The sequence below is a fragment of the Rhinolophus sinicus genome, chromosome 8, assembly GCF_057876585.1.
Source record: "Rhinolophus sinicus isolate RSI-liver-muscle chromosome 8, RSI-T2T, whole genome shotgun sequence".
Lineage (NCBI taxonomy): Eukaryota > Metazoa > Chordata > Mammalia > Chiroptera > Rhinolophidae > Rhinolophus > Rhinolophus sinicus.
The window spans coordinates 53055206-53072308 of NC_142508.1; the positions used below are offsets into that span (position 1 = coordinate 53055206).

Sequence of the window (17103 nt, forward strand, 5' to 3'; positions counted from 1 at the left end):
ACTCTGAAACTCATCTGCACTATGAAAAATATGTCTGGTAACTGACTAAAGTGGGAGACCCTGCCTGGGTCACGGAGGTTGGAGCCTCCAGCACAAATGGTGGAATCCAGGTGTCTGAGGAAGATTTAGGGGGCATCAGGACCTTTCAGCATCCCTGAAACCTTTTGCCTAGCAGAACAGCCCTGCAGGATGATGGAATTAACCAGGTTGAGCCCAAGGAGCTAAAAGAAGAACCACTTCCAGAACAGGGAACTTTTTTGTCTCCTCCTCGGTGGGATCAAAATTATAATATGGGTCTTAACGTTACAAGAAAATATTAATCAATGTTAAAATAAAAGATCTCCCAGTCCTCAGGCTGATCTTGCCTGGGAATGATGCTGGCCTGGAGATATAGCTGCTTCAGAGGCCACAGATATGAACCATACGTGAATCTGATGCTCAGACAGTTTTGTTTGGGATGTCAGGTATTTAAATTTTCTTTGTAATTTGCTGCTAATATTTTTAAATAGCAAAGTTTTATATAAAAATCCATTATTTCCAGCCAGCTTTGTTCAAGCTTCTCTTGAACAAAGAGTGTAGTCATGTGACAGAAATCAGCTGTTCCTGAGTATTGGTGACCCCTTCAAATGGGGTTCAGTTCACCACAATCCCTACCACTCCCTATTGTCTCCCACTCCCACCCAGCCAACCTGTGTTTGTGACCAGCTCCTTCCCCACTAGTGAGATTTTCCTATCTGTATGCAATGGAACAAGAATTACAGACTCTGAGAATACCTTATACAGAACAGAAAGTTTACCAATAATCTAGGTTAAGTCCATTTTATAGATGGGGAAACTGAGGACCAAAGGAAATAAACAACTTGCCCAGGAATTCCAACTCATCAATGAGCTGCATTGGAATGAGAAATTAGGTCTCTAGGACCCTATTTCTGCTTTCTAGCTGTTCTCATGGCCTTAAAACACACACATCTGCACATACCCATGCACGCATGCGCACGACCCCACTACCCTTGGCAACAATATTAACAGCAGTGGATGTTTTACTGATTGTTTGCTACAAACCCGGGAGGCACCCAGCAGGCCATGCCAACAACACTGCTATATTGAAGACACTGCTGTTTTCCCATTGGGATGATGACGCTCAGCCAAGAAGGGAAGCGTCCTGCCTGAGGTCACACGGCTTGGAGGAGGCTGAGCTGCAGTTTCTGTGTGGGGCTGTCCAATTACCCAGTACTTAACCACAATTGCAAATTCTGCACCATTAAGCCACAGTTACCATCTCACCCTCTAAAAATTACATCAACCCCAGGCGTTTAATAACTGTGAGCTGGAAAGGAAATCGGCCTTGATGATATTGAACTCAAATTCCTACTCTGGTCTCTGCAGACACAAGGATCAGAATGAGGCTGTGGGAATCCATTCAATTGCTTCGTTATAGTGCTTTCATCATCAATGGATTTGATAACGAATAGCTTACATTCTGCCCAAAGCAATAGTGAGTCTTCTGTGTGATTTCTGCCAGCTTAAGTGCCCCCATCAAAATCATGGGGTTTATTTTTCTTTCTAAATACGTTTGCAAATGGTTATGTCTCATTCTCAAATCGGTACATCATGAACACGAAAAGACAGAGTGACGGAAAGCCTCACTGAAAACTTTCTGTGAACAATTGTATCAATTGTTTCTATGAACAATTATATCAATTCTGTCGAACCGCCCCAGAGGAAGAGTGGACGTAAAAGTCATAGAGTCTTTGAACTTGGGTTCAAATTCCTGCTCTGGTCTTTGGAAGCTGTGTGACCCTGGGCCAGGCACTCAGCTTCTCCGGGCCTTAGCATCTTTATCTGTGCGACTGGATTGATACACCTGTATCAGAGACCTGCTGAATCAAGTCAGAGTGAAACACATGGTGGAAGTTTGTAAATTAGAACTCCTTACGCAGATGTCCGCTGCTATTCACCTTTCGTCAAGAATGAAGAGCATGCCAGCAGTATTTGACAATTTGGACCCCCTGGGTTTTAATCTACATTTATTCTGTCTCAAGTGCAAATGCATTTCCTTAAATAATTAATTTCTTTTCCTACTCTCATCTTCAAAGCCCTTGACACCTGCAGTCGGAGTAAGATGGTGCAAAGGAAAGCACTTCAGAGAAATTAAAGAGAGGACAGATTGGACACCGGGGTTCAAAACTTAAGAAGTGCCTCTCCTCTGCCTTTTAGCACACTGCGCTGTTGGAGCTGGAACTAGGTACATCTGAGCCAGGGCAGCGGGCCTGTGGCTGAGAGGTCAGCACACACACCTCATCAGAGGCTTTGATACTTTCTTACATTCCAGTTACATTCTTGGCCACCAGACAGGGCCATGCCCAGAGACACTCTGGACATCACGTAATTTATTGTTATAGGAACCACAAAGTGCACCAGCGCTGACCCAACAACCAGGGGCAAAAGAAGGCCTGCGGAGTTACTCTGACATGTGACTCCAAGGTAACAAAGGACAGCCTGATGTACCAGGGAGAGGAGGGTCCCCTGGACAAGATGGCTGGCCTGGTCTTCCCAGCCCCCAAAGCCTACTGGTATGTATATTTCCATACTTTGAGTATACACTCTACAGAAGGGTCTTTTTGATCCACCAGAGCTGTGTTTTCTATGGTGATCATAAAAACCTAGTTCCCGCGGTAATCCAGAAGGCCCCTCTGGGCAAATGGTCTTGCCTCTGTCATCTTTTCAGCCACAGGAAATAAAAGTCATCAGGTCCTCTGCATCTGTCAGTGGTCTGCCATCCTCACCTTTCCTCATTAAAAAAAAATGAGTTTGCCTTTTAGATCACAAAAAATATATACTTAGAAATTAATTTTGTTATATTATGTTTATAAGGATGTGTAGCAGCGTGATTAAGGGTATAGACTCAGCGGTTAGACCCCCTCACTGCTGTGTGACCTTGGACAAGTGGTGTAACCTCTCTGAGCTTCTGTTTCCTCACCTGTAAAAAGACAATATGAAGAGCTCCTATCTCAAAGTTATTGGGAGGGTCAACTGACATCACGATGAAAAGCATGCACCAAGCCCTCCAGCATTTACTATGAAAGGTATTGAAAAGGGTCTGGAAATATGTAGGACAGGATGGAAACAGTGATTCTTTGTTGAGAGGAGAGTGTGCATTTGGATTTTCATTTACATAGACATAAATGTACAAGTATGAAAATAACATATGCTCATTGTAGAAAATTTAGAAAATGTGGAACATTCTTTGTAAGAACATAAATCTTATTTTCTGTAACCCCAGCACCATATCCCCAAGGGAGAGATAAGAGTTTGTTAATAAAAATTCTGATCATTAGCCAGGTAGGCCATACAGGGGATGCAGAAAAATAAACACAAAATGTCCTTTCCTTTGGGTTCTGGTCATAGCTTCCAAGCACAGTGCCCAGGAGACAGAGGTCAGGAAACTGTCTCCCGCTGCATTCAGTTCCTCTATTTATCCCTCCACCCAGTGCTTACTGTTTGCCCATTCCACACCAGCCTTTATATCAGGAGCATATGTGACAAACTTCCAGCTCTGGCCCAACTCGACACTCTGTAATCGAGCTAGATTTGAGCCCACCTCTTCAGCTCCAGGCCAGCTTTGTTCCCAGGATACAGTGCTGCCAGGGTCTCAGTTTTCCACTCTGGGTGCAATGACCAAACCATCACCCCACTTCTCCATCACGGTTCACTTGTCCAGACTGCTCTAAATACATTGCCCTGTCTATCCTTCGTATTTATTGAGCTAGGAAGGAGATTGAGTGCAAAAGCCAAAATTTCTGCTGACGGCAAAACAAGTCAAAACAAACATTTTCTTTTAGGATAACAAATGTTTTTTGTGGTCCAGCAGAGAACAAAACTTCTGTGTTAAAAAAAAAAAAAAATCAGGTCAATTATTCTATTGCTTTTAGCTTCTCAATCTTGCCTGATTAAATATGTACTCTATAATACTGAGGATCTATAGGACAGCATATTTTCCTAGTGACCTTCTCATTCCCCTCTAAGGAAAATCACTGCCCTAGATTTTCAAAATCTTCATGAGGACAGAATATATCTGGAGCAAACAGCTTTTTAAAGGTGTGAAAGCAAATTATGAGATTTTTCTAGCAATGAAACTGGGTTTATGCGCCTGATAAAACACACACACACACACACACACACACACACACACACAAGATGCTATTAGATATTAGAAACAATTAAGACCCTGTTATCTCTTTTAAAGTTATTATTAATAATACCACTAAGAATAATCCCTAACTTTGTTTGCTTTATGCTGGACACTGTGCTAAGTGCTTTCCATGCATTGTCTTATTTAATCCTTACAACAGTCCTATCTTTGAGGTAGATACTCTTGACTTATTATTGGCCCCATTTTACAGATGGGGAAACTGAGTTTCAGAGAGTCAAAGTAATTTGCCCAAGGTTACAAAGCTAGACATCGAAAGAACTGACATTTGAACCCAGGCAGCCTGACTCCAGGGCTTGCAAGCTTAATCTCCACATTATACTTAAGCTTTCTGTAAAAAAAAAAAAAGAACAATACAGATATAACATATAAGCAACAACAAAATAGAAATCATGTCTAAACTTTCCATTCAGAAATAACCACTTAGCATCTTGATAGGTACTCTTCCATTTTATTTTTCCTTTGCTTTCTTCACTTACCAAATATAGCATGAACATTCTCTCATGTCAATAGGCGTATTTTCTGTTTTGTTTGAGTTCCATGGGCATACGTTACTGGAAGCTCCACCCCCAAAATTGGAGGAATCAATAAAATGAAGATAGCATGACTGGATAAAAACCCCAAGGACAACAGTCGGAGCTGGGAACAAAGATTGAATCTGGAGGTCTGCTCTCCCACTGGTATCTGCCACAGCCTCGTGGTTTATTATGAGATATGGGTTGTTGTAAGTCATCAGAAATGACCAAAGAGGAAGGAAATTGTAAAGAAGCAGTAGCTGCTTGAGCACGACCACAAACTCTTAGACACTTTTTCCATTGAGAGGTGGGCTGTGTCCCCTCCCTTTGAGTGTAGGTGGGCCTGTGACTGCTTTGACCAACAGAGTGCAGCCAAAGGGACATCATGTGATCTTTGAGGTTGATTCGTAAAAGACTACACAGCACCCACTTGGTTCACAGGAATATAAGCCACCCTGTTAGAAGTTCACCCACCCACTCAGGCTGCCATGTTGGAGAGGCCAGCTAGAGGAGCTCTGGCCAACTGTCCCAGCTGAGCCCAACCTTTTGCCATCCCTGCCCGGGTGCCAGACATGTGACTGAAGAGATCATCTTGGAAGTGTCTTCTCCAGCCGCAGATGTTTGAGTCACCTCAGCATGTGGGTCTTCCAACCAAGTCCCCAGATATCATGGAGCAGACACAAGTGCTTCTTGCTGTGCCCTCCCCAAATTCCTGTCCCACAGAATCCATAATTTTTATTTTTTATCCATAATAAATGGTCACTATTTTACGCCACTAAGTTCGGGATGGTTTGTTTCATAATATTAGAATCCTGGAACAGAATTTGGTACCTGGAGATGGGAACTGACTGAAACAAAGCAAAGCTCGGACGTTGCTCTGCTTGCATGTGAAACATTACAAGCACCATGAGATCAAAATTCCCCAAAGATATGGCCCCATCGAGCTTCCCTACCTGGGTCTCCAGGAGGTACGTTTGCCTATGAAAGGAGATCAAAATGTAATTTAAAAAAAAATCTTTTTTTAATGCCTCTCATACCAACATGGAATGAACATGTGTCAAAAATTTATCGTATGTACTTAGAGAGGGAGCCAATGGGATGGGAAAGCTGATCCAAAAAGCACTTGAGGACTTAGTATTTATAGGCACTCAAGAAAATTGGGATAGGATGGCTGGGGGAGATACAGAACTGGTGACTGTTCTGCAGGGCAATGAAACCATAACTTTTAGGATTTCTTTGTAACAGACAGAAATCATATTCATCTCTACAAGGCACAAATTTGCAAGTTGACATGTTCACTTCAGAATCTGGACCCTAATGAATAGTAAAAAGAGTTGCATAAAGGCACAATTCCTTAGATAATTAAATATAAATAATTCCTGGACAGGCCTGTTAGTCAAAGCTACGGTGTAACATTGAAAGGACATACAGGCATCCATTTGCCTTCCTTTCAAGTTTCTCATCCTTTTCCTATTGACAGTTCTGATGGCAGGAATACGTGCCACCAGGACCACATACTGCCAGTTGTACTTGGAACCTTGGCTCCCCTCCTTCAAAATGGCTCCAGTTCCAACATCCTGAACTTGGACCTCAGTCTCTGCCTCCCCACTTCAGCCACTGTCCTCCGGGAGACCTCAGCTCTCAGCCCCTCACAGTTTCCCCAAGTCCCCAGTCCCCACTGCCTCCCTTTCCTGCATTAGGTCCCTCTGGCCCCCAAGGCCCAGAACACTCAAGCTTCTCAGACCTACTACCAGCTGGATGATTTTAAAAGCAGACAAATCTTCCAAATCATGAGGGAAAAAAGAAAAACCTTGCTATTCATATAGATTCTGATGGGTTACATTCATTTATTCTTTGGCCAATTTCACATCCAACATATCTCATTACATTTAAAAATAATAGTCACTTTGTTGTCTCATTTTGAAGAAGATTATCTGAAGTAGGTACAAAGTGTACCGAGGAGTTGTACCAATCATAAATTAAATAAGCTCCTTACAGCCAAAAGATTTCAAAAGCACAATAATAAATACATGTTCCCACAAAGCAAAGCAAAGCAAAGACTTCTTTGATGTGGGATGGTGGTGCAATTAAGAAGTTTGATATTACGTGAGATGAGGTAAGACCATCTGGCAATGGACCTGCTTCTCTGCCTCCCTGTGCCCACCCAGGAGGGACCCGCCTGGCCACCAACAGCGAAGGCTTCCCAGGCTCAGGAGTTCTCACCTCCTGCCTTTTGGCATTTTCACATACACCCCCCGCCACCTTCAACCCTGGAGAGACATGACTCTTGCAGAATGACACTGGTGAACGCTGTCCTTCCACCATGCCACACTCTCCCCTAACACTCTCACTCAACCCCCTCTGTCACTGTTGGGCAATCTGTCTGCCAGGGACTCACTGGAGCCCAGTGTACACCCAATAATGTGGGGAAGAGAGCTGTCTTGTTGAAAAGGGAGGATCCTGGAGGCAAGAAGTTGGGGAATCACAGTTGACATCCAGTCCTCAGCCTAGGAGAGGCGCTTCGCCTGTCAGCCTGTTCAGGGAGCTGAGCAGATCCCCAGGAGGGGAAGCAGCTTGATCTACCTTGTCTCAAACATACTTGGCACAACAGCTTTTCCTGTAGAGGCCTTGTGGTATGCATGTTGAGGATGGCTCCTCTGAGGATCGCCACACAGGTACACTTTTCCTTGGGGCGGAGGATGGGTGCAGGAGAAGGCCCCCTCTGAGACTGCCTTTCCACCCTTTTATAGGAAGTTATTCCCAACCTGACAAAGTGCTATGACCCCTGTGGGAGTTTTGTTTGCTGAGCCACACAGACTCCCAGCTAGGCTGTTGTTCAGAATCCCTCGGACACTCTAAAAGGGCCTCCCCAGCCCACCAGGTGCCCTTGGGGTTCTCTTCAAGGCTTTCTAGGAGGTCCTCTTGGCAGGAAGACAATCCTGCCTAGACCCCCAATGACCAGGCATAAGCGTTTCACCATATTGGGGGATACACCGAGATCAGCCTATTTCTACACCTTTCAAGACTGAATTCAGGCTCATTCCCTGCCTCTCAGCCATGTCAACAGAAGTTTGTTGCCACTAATCTAATGCCAACAAGAGTCTTTAATCTGACGTGTGGTAAAAGAAGAAACTTTCTTCAAGTAAACTGTTTTCAAACTGGGAAATGCAGCCTCCAGAGGGGACAAAAAGTGCACCTAAGAGACGAAGAGAAGGCTGCCTTTTATAGAGAAAGTTCCTGCCCTGCTTCCTGATTGGCCCATTTTATGCAAATGAGGAATCCAAATTTGCATAGCGCTGTCCCGATTGGTTGGCTTCTCAAGTTCTGATTGGTTGTTATGGAGCCCCTCTGGTCAGTATAAAAAAAAAAATGAGGCTATAACTGTGTAATTCTGATTAGATGGCACAGGTCTCTCAGCCCATTGGTCAAAAGATGATACCGGGAACTCCTCTATAAGAGTTCACTCAGCCAGCAGGAGTACAGTGTAGGAGGCTGACAGCTCAATCTGTGGCTTTCTCCTGAAATACAGAATGCATGAGAGACCCCCTTCAGCAATGGCTCCTAGACTCTAGTTTTGAATTTGTGCTTAGTTACCCATAAGGAGTCCTTGGCAGATATATTCCTTCTTGAGGTTCACATTCAAGGACCTGGCCATCCCTTCAAGTGCTCTCCAGGTCTCCCAAGACCCAGAGGTACTCTGTCCTTCCTCTTATCTCACAGTACCCAGAGGAAAGTCATTGCTTTACACATCACCTTGCCTTCTGGGTCACCCCTCACTTGCCTGCTCCTCCTCAGCCCAAACCTCCCTGGAGGGGCTGCTGAGGAGACTCACATTTGAGCCTCTCGCTCTGAGCTCTTCTCTGGGCTCCTCCCTCAAATTCCTGAACACCTGCAGTGGGATGACACCGTCTTTCCCCAAAACTCTCCTCCTCCCTTGCTTCCCGTTTGGGTTACTGCCCTTCTTTCTGCTCTGCAGAAAGACCAGGAATCTTGGGGTCACCATAGCCTTCTCCAGCTCCTCCATTCCCTGCATCCCACCTTCCACCCACCCAGTCCCCACACACACCCTGCCAATGCCCCTCATGCTCCTCATGAAACATTCCCGCATCCCCCACCTCCCGCCTTCTCGTCCTTACCATCTCCCTCACACATTCTTTTCATGACCTCCTAACGGAGGAACCTTCCTTACCTTTTGTCTTCATCTGGTCTTCACATCCCATCCAAGATGTATTTTCCCTGAGGTACATCAGGGAAATATTCTGGTCATATTCTTTTTGAGTTCTTTCAATGACACTGTAAAGCCCTTGGAATAAGATCCAAGTGCACAAACCAGCATTTAAAGCCATGTTCTCTCTGACCCCTGTTACCCTTTTTAACTTTATCTCTAACTGTCCTTCTGAGCTGATCGCACACTCTAGTCCCTGTCCACGTCAGCCCTCATTCCTGCACTCCCCGTAGCCCCCAATGCCTCTGTCAGTGTCATTGCTCAAACTCCTACTTGTACTTCCACGCCCAGCTCAAATGTCCCTTCCTGCAAAAATCTCCCTTGGATTCTCCCAATTAGAATCACTCTCAAATTTCTCTGTCCTCCCAAGACTCAGTGGTTTACCCCATTAATGTTTCTCTAAATCTGTCTTTGCTATAGTCAGTTGTGAGTCCGTCTCCCCAACGTGCTGTCCTGAAATCCAGGGCTGTGTCTTATTCACCCCTGAACACCACTCATGCTCCATAATCGAGCTCCATCAGTGGCAGAACTCAGTGGGGAGTGGAACTCTAGCAGGAGCTGGGCACCTTCAACATGACCTGTGCAGGCATCTTTGCAACAGGCCCAATACACTAGCCAATGCCCTGACCATTAAAAAATAACATTAATAAAATCATAACTTTATTATAGTTACCAATAGCTATTGTATTAGGTCATTATTGTCATAAGTATTTTTCTTTCTTTTTTTTTTTAATTTTATTTTATTAAATTTATTGGGGTGACAATTGTTAGTAAAATTACATAGATTTCAGGTGTACAATTCTGTATTACATCATCTATAAATCCCATTGTGTGTTCATCACCCAGAGTCAGTTCTCCTTCCATCACCATATATTCGATCCCCCTTACCCTCATCTCCCATCCCCCACCCCCCACCCCCCTTACCCTCTGGCATAAGTATTTTTCAAAATGATACATGAAGATTAAAAATAGAGTAAGTGAAAAGTACAATTCAGGATCTTTGTAACCTTAAGGTTACCAGTCACAGCTTAATCTACCCCTGGTCTCAGCTCACATTTCTTACTCAACCTTGAACCCTTCTGCTGGCCTCTGTTACCTCCTGAGACTGGGGCACAGACCCAGAATTTAGTTTTTGTGGAATTTGAAATGTTGGTGCCCTATATAGAACGGTTAGCAGCAGACAGACCTTGTTTTGAATCTGGATGATTATGGGCAAGTGTCTTAATTCCTCCAAGCCTCAGTGTCTCCATCTCTAAACTGGGAGAATAATTGGATCTACGACCTCTGATTATTGGGCCGTTGGAAGGGTTAAAATGTGTTATTTCATTCAGTGTGTGATACACTGAAGAGCTCAGCTATAAATAGTGAGGGTGTGCTGACCATTCTTCTTAGTGCCCCAGCCTGGCCCTCTCTAAACTACAGAGAAACTGCCAGACTGTGCTGGTCTCTCTCCACTGTGAAAATTGCAGCTGTGAGTGCTGGGAGCTCACCTCGGGAAGGAGCAGTGGGGCTCCTCATCTGCCTTCCAACATTCCCTTCCCTGAGTTCCCACCACAGGACAAAAGATAAAAAGTGTTTTGGCCCAAATATCACCCCAGAAGCCTTGCTAATCACAAAAGGAAAGCGTTCCCTTACAACGCACACCTCTGCTTTGGCTACCTCACCCCAGCCATGCATCTCAGCATCATCCCCCAAGGACAGCCACGCATCATGAGTTCCCAGCATCCCCACCTATGAAGCATTCTTGCCCAGACTATTTAACTCGAATGTATTCAATACTTGAGACCTAATTTCCAAAAATAGAGAGGAGAGAGGGCACCTGGGAACAATGGGATAAATCTGGAAGGAGGAACAGTCTACGAGACTGGCCTGATCTCTTTAAAAGTCAATGTCATGGGGCAGGGGGCAAGGGGAAGGTGGTGGGAGAGGACAGAGGACTGTTGGAGATCAAAAGAGTAAAGAAACATAATCACCAAATGTCATACGCGGTCCTTATTTGAATCTTGGTTTTTGAAAAATAACTGTAAAAGACATTTTAGAGACAGGGAAATTTGATTATGGACTGGGTGGTATTAGATGATATTAGGGGACTAGTGTTTACCGTGTTAAATGTGATAATGGTTTTGTGGTTATGTAGACAACTATCATTAATTTTCTGGATATCCATGCTGAAGAATTCAGAGTGAAATATCACAGTGTTTGCAGTTTACTCTGACGTGTTTCAGGGGGAAAAATATATATATATATATATTTTTTCAGTGTGACAAAATGCTAATAATTATGAGCCTAGGCAGTGAATAGGGATATTCATTGTACTAGTCTTGCAAATTTTTCACTTGTTTAAAAAATGTCATGATAAAAAACTACAAGCACCTTGGGGGTCCAGGGGGGAGTTGAGACCTCAGCAAGTGTTCCGTTCTGTAATTCCCCCCAATAAGAATATAAAACGTGCAGTCTCCTTGGAGGGCAATCCTTCCTCCAATAAAAGGAACTCAGCTTCTAGAGCTCAGCTGCCTGGAGTTCAAACGCAAAGTATCCCTTTGTAGCAGCCGCTGTCTCTGACATTCTACAACTTCTGCAAACTGCCCCGAGGACAGACTTGTTTTGTCAAAACAGGGCTTGCATTTTTCACTGGGGTTAATTACATCTTGAGCAATATTTTTCAACAGAAAGTTGAAGTGGTTGTGAGTGGTCCAATCACCTCTCTCCTTCCTTCCAGAAAAGGAAGGCAGAGGGAGGTGGAAGAAGGTAGGGCAAGTCTTTACTACTGACTTTCCTATGTCTTCAAGGACCTCAGAATTCCAGGAGAAATGCGAGGGAGGGAGGGAGGAACAGTGGGCATGGTCCAGGTAAAGACATATTGCTGAGTGTAACTATGGGCTTCAGTGGTGACTGACAAAAAATAGAGGTTCCGGGCTGGAGTAGCTTTGGAAGCCTGGCCACTTCAAAGCAATTCATTGTGATAAGCTAGTCATAACCAGGAGCCCAAGGCTGAATCCAGACCACTGATGCATCTTATTTGGCCCTCCATGGCAGTGGTGGTTAAAAACAAAACAACAACAGAAAACTCACTTTTAAAATTTAAATACAATTCCACAAATTCAACACACTGAGTAATCAGCCCCCAGACGAAACAGATCAAACAATATGACCAGCCCCCAGAACTCACTATGCACCCCCAAAGGTAATTATTTCCCTCAATTAGTTTTGCCTGTTGTTAAATTTTATATCAATGGAATCATGTATCTGCTCTTTTTTGTCTGACTTTTTTCACGCAACCTGACTGAGATTCTTCCATGTTGTCACAAATGGCTGTAGTGCATGCATTCTCACTACTGTATGATATTCCACTGTGTGACTATACACAATTTATTTACCAATTCTCCTGTTAGTGGGCATTCCACTTGGCGGCTGTTATAAAACAATGCTGTAACCAGCTTTCTAAGCCATGCCCTTGGTACGCACATGTGCGCATCTGTCGTGCAGGGTGTCATGCGGGCTCTCAGCTCCCGCTCCCCACAGAAAAACGCAGGATATGGTGAGGGCAAAAAGGAACACCCATGGAACCATAGACAGGGGAGTCATACCACTATAGTCTTGCTGGCGGCTGGGTTGCAGACACAGGAAACAGGATTCACACAACCTGCAACCTGCTGCCTGCTTCTCTGTTAACCAACCAACCCCACTTGCTAACTTCAATCCGTGCTTGCTGGCTCAGCCACCATCTTCTTGCTAGCCCCCCATTTGCTGCTGGCGTAGCCACGGCAGTTATATTAGTGGCCAATGGCTCACTGGTTACAGCTGACGGCCAACTAGCCACAACTGATGACCATCCAATCACAGTTGATGGCCATTTACTACCTGAGTGAGCACCTTTCCACGTGAGGGTGAGAGCCTGGAAACTGCACTCCTGGCTCTGTCCCCACAGAATTTCTCATGGGTATTCATGAAGGAGTGGAATTGCTGGATCATCAGACATGCACCCGTGTAGCCCCATGGTACCTTATGAATTTCTGAGATAGTTGGTAACATTTAGAACTTGAGAGAGTTAGCATAAACATCAGGATTATAGCTTCTTCCAAAGTGTAAACATGCTGCCACACTGGTCCCACATTCTACCTTTGTGAGTTGAGGGTTTGGGGTCCCCATTTTGCTGCAGCACCCACCAGCCTGCCTTGCATCACCCACCTGGCTCCTGGAGTCACCTCGACTTTAGGACTCTTGGTGGTAAATGATCCACATGTGCTTTTACTTCTAGTCCATAATGAAAATTACTGAGCTGCCTTGGTTTCCCCAATGAGGTCATGCTGAATGAGCCCAGTGGCCCAAGGCTGTGATCAGGTCATTCCAGTGGCGTCTGTAGCCTTGGCCACTAACAAAATCTCCCTGATGGGGTGTGGTTGTGGTTACGACAGCTGAAGGCAGGGCAGGGTCCACCAACTGCTCTTTGTCTAGCACCTTCCAGGTGCTTCCTTCTGTCCATCCCAGCTCCTCTGCAGGCCTCCCTCCAGCCCCACAGTCACCGCCTTATTTAAGCGCGTGTCGCCTGCAGACCCATCTGGTAAATCAGCTCTTTCTTCCAGGCTGACTTCTCCTCTGCACTGGTACGAGGATGCCTTTTAATTTAACTTAAAAAAAATAAACGTTTGAATCACTACATGCCCACAGTTGTTGTTTTTTTAAATTAAACCATAGAAAATGATAGAGAAAAGGAAATTTCCTTTCCCTCTCCTCCCTTCTCCAAACCTTTTGGTTTCCCTCCCTAGAGGCAACCACAGTTTCTAGTTTTTTACCCATTTTTCAGAAATAAATATTTTATGCATACACACACACACACACACACACACCCCTTGTCTATTTTTACACAAACCAGCGCATTCAGTATAATCTGTTCTGCACCTTGCACTTTATGCGGCTTGCTGGTCCCTCCACATCGGTATATATAGATTCCTGTTTCCTTTATAACAGCTGCAGAGTTTTCTCTCGCCTTTCTGACCAGCATTTATTCAATCAGTCCCCTAACGAGGGTTATTTCAGTCATTTGCAGTCTGCTGCTATCACAAACAATGCTGCAATGAATATCTTTATACACATGTTTTGTGCACATGCACCAGCATATCTGCAGAATAAATTCCTAGATATGTGATTGTAAACCAAGGGGTGTCTGCATTGCTTGTTGGTCAACAGTGCCAAATTGCCCTTTGAAAGGGTGGTACCAATTTACACAGCCTCCCGCAATGTCAGAGTGAGCCAAAGTGAGCTCTGGAAAATGCATACCTGATCGTGTCACTCCTGAGTGCAAGCATCCATTCCCAACCCAGGCTGCACATTACAGTCACCGAGGGAAATTTCAAAGCAATTCTATATGTAGGTCCCCAAACCGCAAAGTTGATTTCACAGATATGGATGTGGCCCAGTCATTGGAATGTTTAAAAAGCTCTCCAAGGTGATTCTAGAAGGTTCCCGAGTAAAGAACCACAGCTTTAATCTCCAGTGGCTCCCCCAGGCCTGTGTAGAGTCCATAGTTCTCAGCAAGGGAGAGAAGCCCATCATTTTGGATGTCCACCTGCCTCTCTGCTCTCCTCTCTTGCTTTGCATCCCTGCTGATCTCCCATCAAGATTTACCCTGGGTCATGCCTTGGGGAGCGCTGCCCTGGCCTCCCTGGTGAGCTGTGTGTGCAGAGATATACGGAGCCCACTGGCATAGGCTTGGAAGAAACCCTCATTAGCATCTCTTCCCTGCTCAGCATTCAAGGATGTTATGTCATTAGCACAAAATTGGTCATGGTAGGAGTATTTACACTACAGTAATTGGCAAACTCTACAATCAGGACTTTTCTTCCCCTCAGAAAGCCAGTTATTATCATTTAACAGCACACCATTGTTTATTGCCTCTTCTGCTCACTCATGGCACCCTGAGACTCACCCACTACAGCTCCTCTCATCTTTGTAATTTCTAATCGAGCATTTACCAAGTGCCAGGCACTGAAATCAGTGCTTCCTGTGCATTAACTCACTCACTCCTTACAATAACCATTATTGTCACTCTTTACAATAAGAACTATCATTACCACGTTTTTCCTGAGGCACACAGAGGAAAGGTGACTTGCCCAAGGTCACACAGCCAGTGAGAAAATAGTCACAGCAGAGTGGATGGTCAAAAAATATTTGTTGCATGCATGGATGGATCCCAACTTCTGGAAGCAGGTGCTGGGAGGCCTGGCGATACAGACGAGGCAAGACCTTCTCCTCAACAAATTGCAAGTGTCTCTGATGGTTGCTGTGTGACCTGCCTGCCCCACCCCCAGTCAGGGCTTGTATTGCTGTTGTAATAAATACCACAAATTTAGGAGCTTGAAACAGGACACATTTATTATCTTACAGTTCTGGGGACCAAAAGCCCAAAATGGGTCTCACTGGGCTGAAAAGATGTCCAAGACTTAATCCCCGAGACCTGTAAATGTATTACTGACACAGCAGAGGGAATGGTGCAGGTGTGATTGAGTTAAGGTTCTTAAAATTCAGAGATTATCCTGGATTATCCAGCGGGCTCAATGCAATCACAAGGGTCCCAATAGGAGCGGGGTAGGCTGGTCCGAGTAGGGGATGGAGTAGGAGATGTGAGGACAGTTGCAGAAAGTAGAGAGATGTAGCCACAAACCAAAGAATGCAGGTGGCCCCTAAGAGCTGGAAACGGATTCTCCCCTACAGAAATAGCCTTGACAACACACTGGTTTTATCCCCATAAGACCCATTTTGGTCTCCTGGTCTCCAGAACTGCAAGGTAATACGTGTGTGTGTTTTGTTACAGCAGCCATAGGAGACTCATACATGGTTACTTTATCAGAAATACATGACAGGCGGCAGTCCTTTAGAAGAGAGTAAGGATGGGCTAGCATGGATTGTCCTATATCCTGGACTTCCAAGATGCTGGAAAGGGCTAGGCCCCACCCCTGGCTCCCTTCCTTAGTTAGCTGAGTTCAAGTACACACAAGAGGGAGGAACACTGGGGGACAGGAAGGCAGTGGCATTCAGCTAATAGATGACTGGAACGTTACCAAGCCCTGTGGAAGGACTCAGTGAATGCTTTGGGGCAGAGGCTGACAGCCCTGGGCACCAGGCTAAAGACAAAGGGCCTCTAGGTTGGGCTAAGTGACAATGCTGACAGAAGGCAGTGGGGCTGTGGAAAGAGCACTGGACTGTGAGTCCTAACTGAGCCTGGCCCTGCCATTGACTGGCCGTGGGAGCTCAGACAATTCTACCCTCTTCTCTTGGTCTCAGTTCCTCTATGAGTTATCAGAGGCTTGTACGAGATTAGCACCTCTCAGCTTTTCCTTTAAAATACTTTTTAAATGCAGACTCTTTCCTTCAAACAAAATCTTTCTTGTGTGACTTGAGTCCCACTTAACAGCTTGCTGTTATTATAAATATTATAACAGCAAGCCCTTAAGTGGGACTTGCTTCACCCCAGATACTTTGTCAAGCGCCTTTTAAATGTAAATGAATTTGTTCAATACAATAGATAGGTACGTCCTATAATTTTCATTTCACAAATGAGTGAATTGAGGTTCAGAAACACGCTGAAGGTCACCGAGGAGGGAAGTGATAATTTGTTGATTTGAACTCACGCACTCCAGACCCAAAGAGAACTGAAAGGCAGGGGGACAGGTTGGGGGAGAGTTAGCCAGAGGTTGAGCTAAATAATAAAGAGCCGGGGGAGGAGGGGAGACAGAGAGAGGAGCGGAAAAATAAACCCAGTATGAGCTCAAAAGATCATTTTGGTGTCTGGTCCATGAGAGGTATTGGAGCAGGTGTGAGGAAGGGGAGCAGAACTGGGGAGAGGGGCCAAAGAAGGGTCTCCATTACTAACAGGTGCCCTGGGGTCTCTTTGAGTGGGCTGAGTGTGGAGATGGGGCCTGTGGGGCCTTGGCATTTATTTGGATTACACTTACAGACTCACGGTGGGAAACTGATCTGAGAAGAGCTGCCATGGTAAGGCGGGAGTCTCACCTTGGTGTCCTCTCTTTTGTCACCCCCATTCCAGTCCCCTCAGTCATTTCTGCAGCACCCTCAGTTTTCAAGCAATACTATTCGAAAACCACTGCCCAAGACCACCTCCATTCGATTGGCTTTTCTGCTCCTGTATGGATTCG

The 17103-nt window shown here is 45.0% G+C and overlaps 1 protein-coding gene across 1 annotated transcript in view; it reads right to left on the bottom strand.

The window, feature by feature from the left end:
• WFDC1 (WAP four-disulfide core domain 1) overlaps window positions 1–17103 on the bottom strand; it is a 62623-nt gene that overhangs the window by 44621 nt on the left and 899 nt on the right. The gene's annotated exons all lie outside the window — the stretch shown is intronic.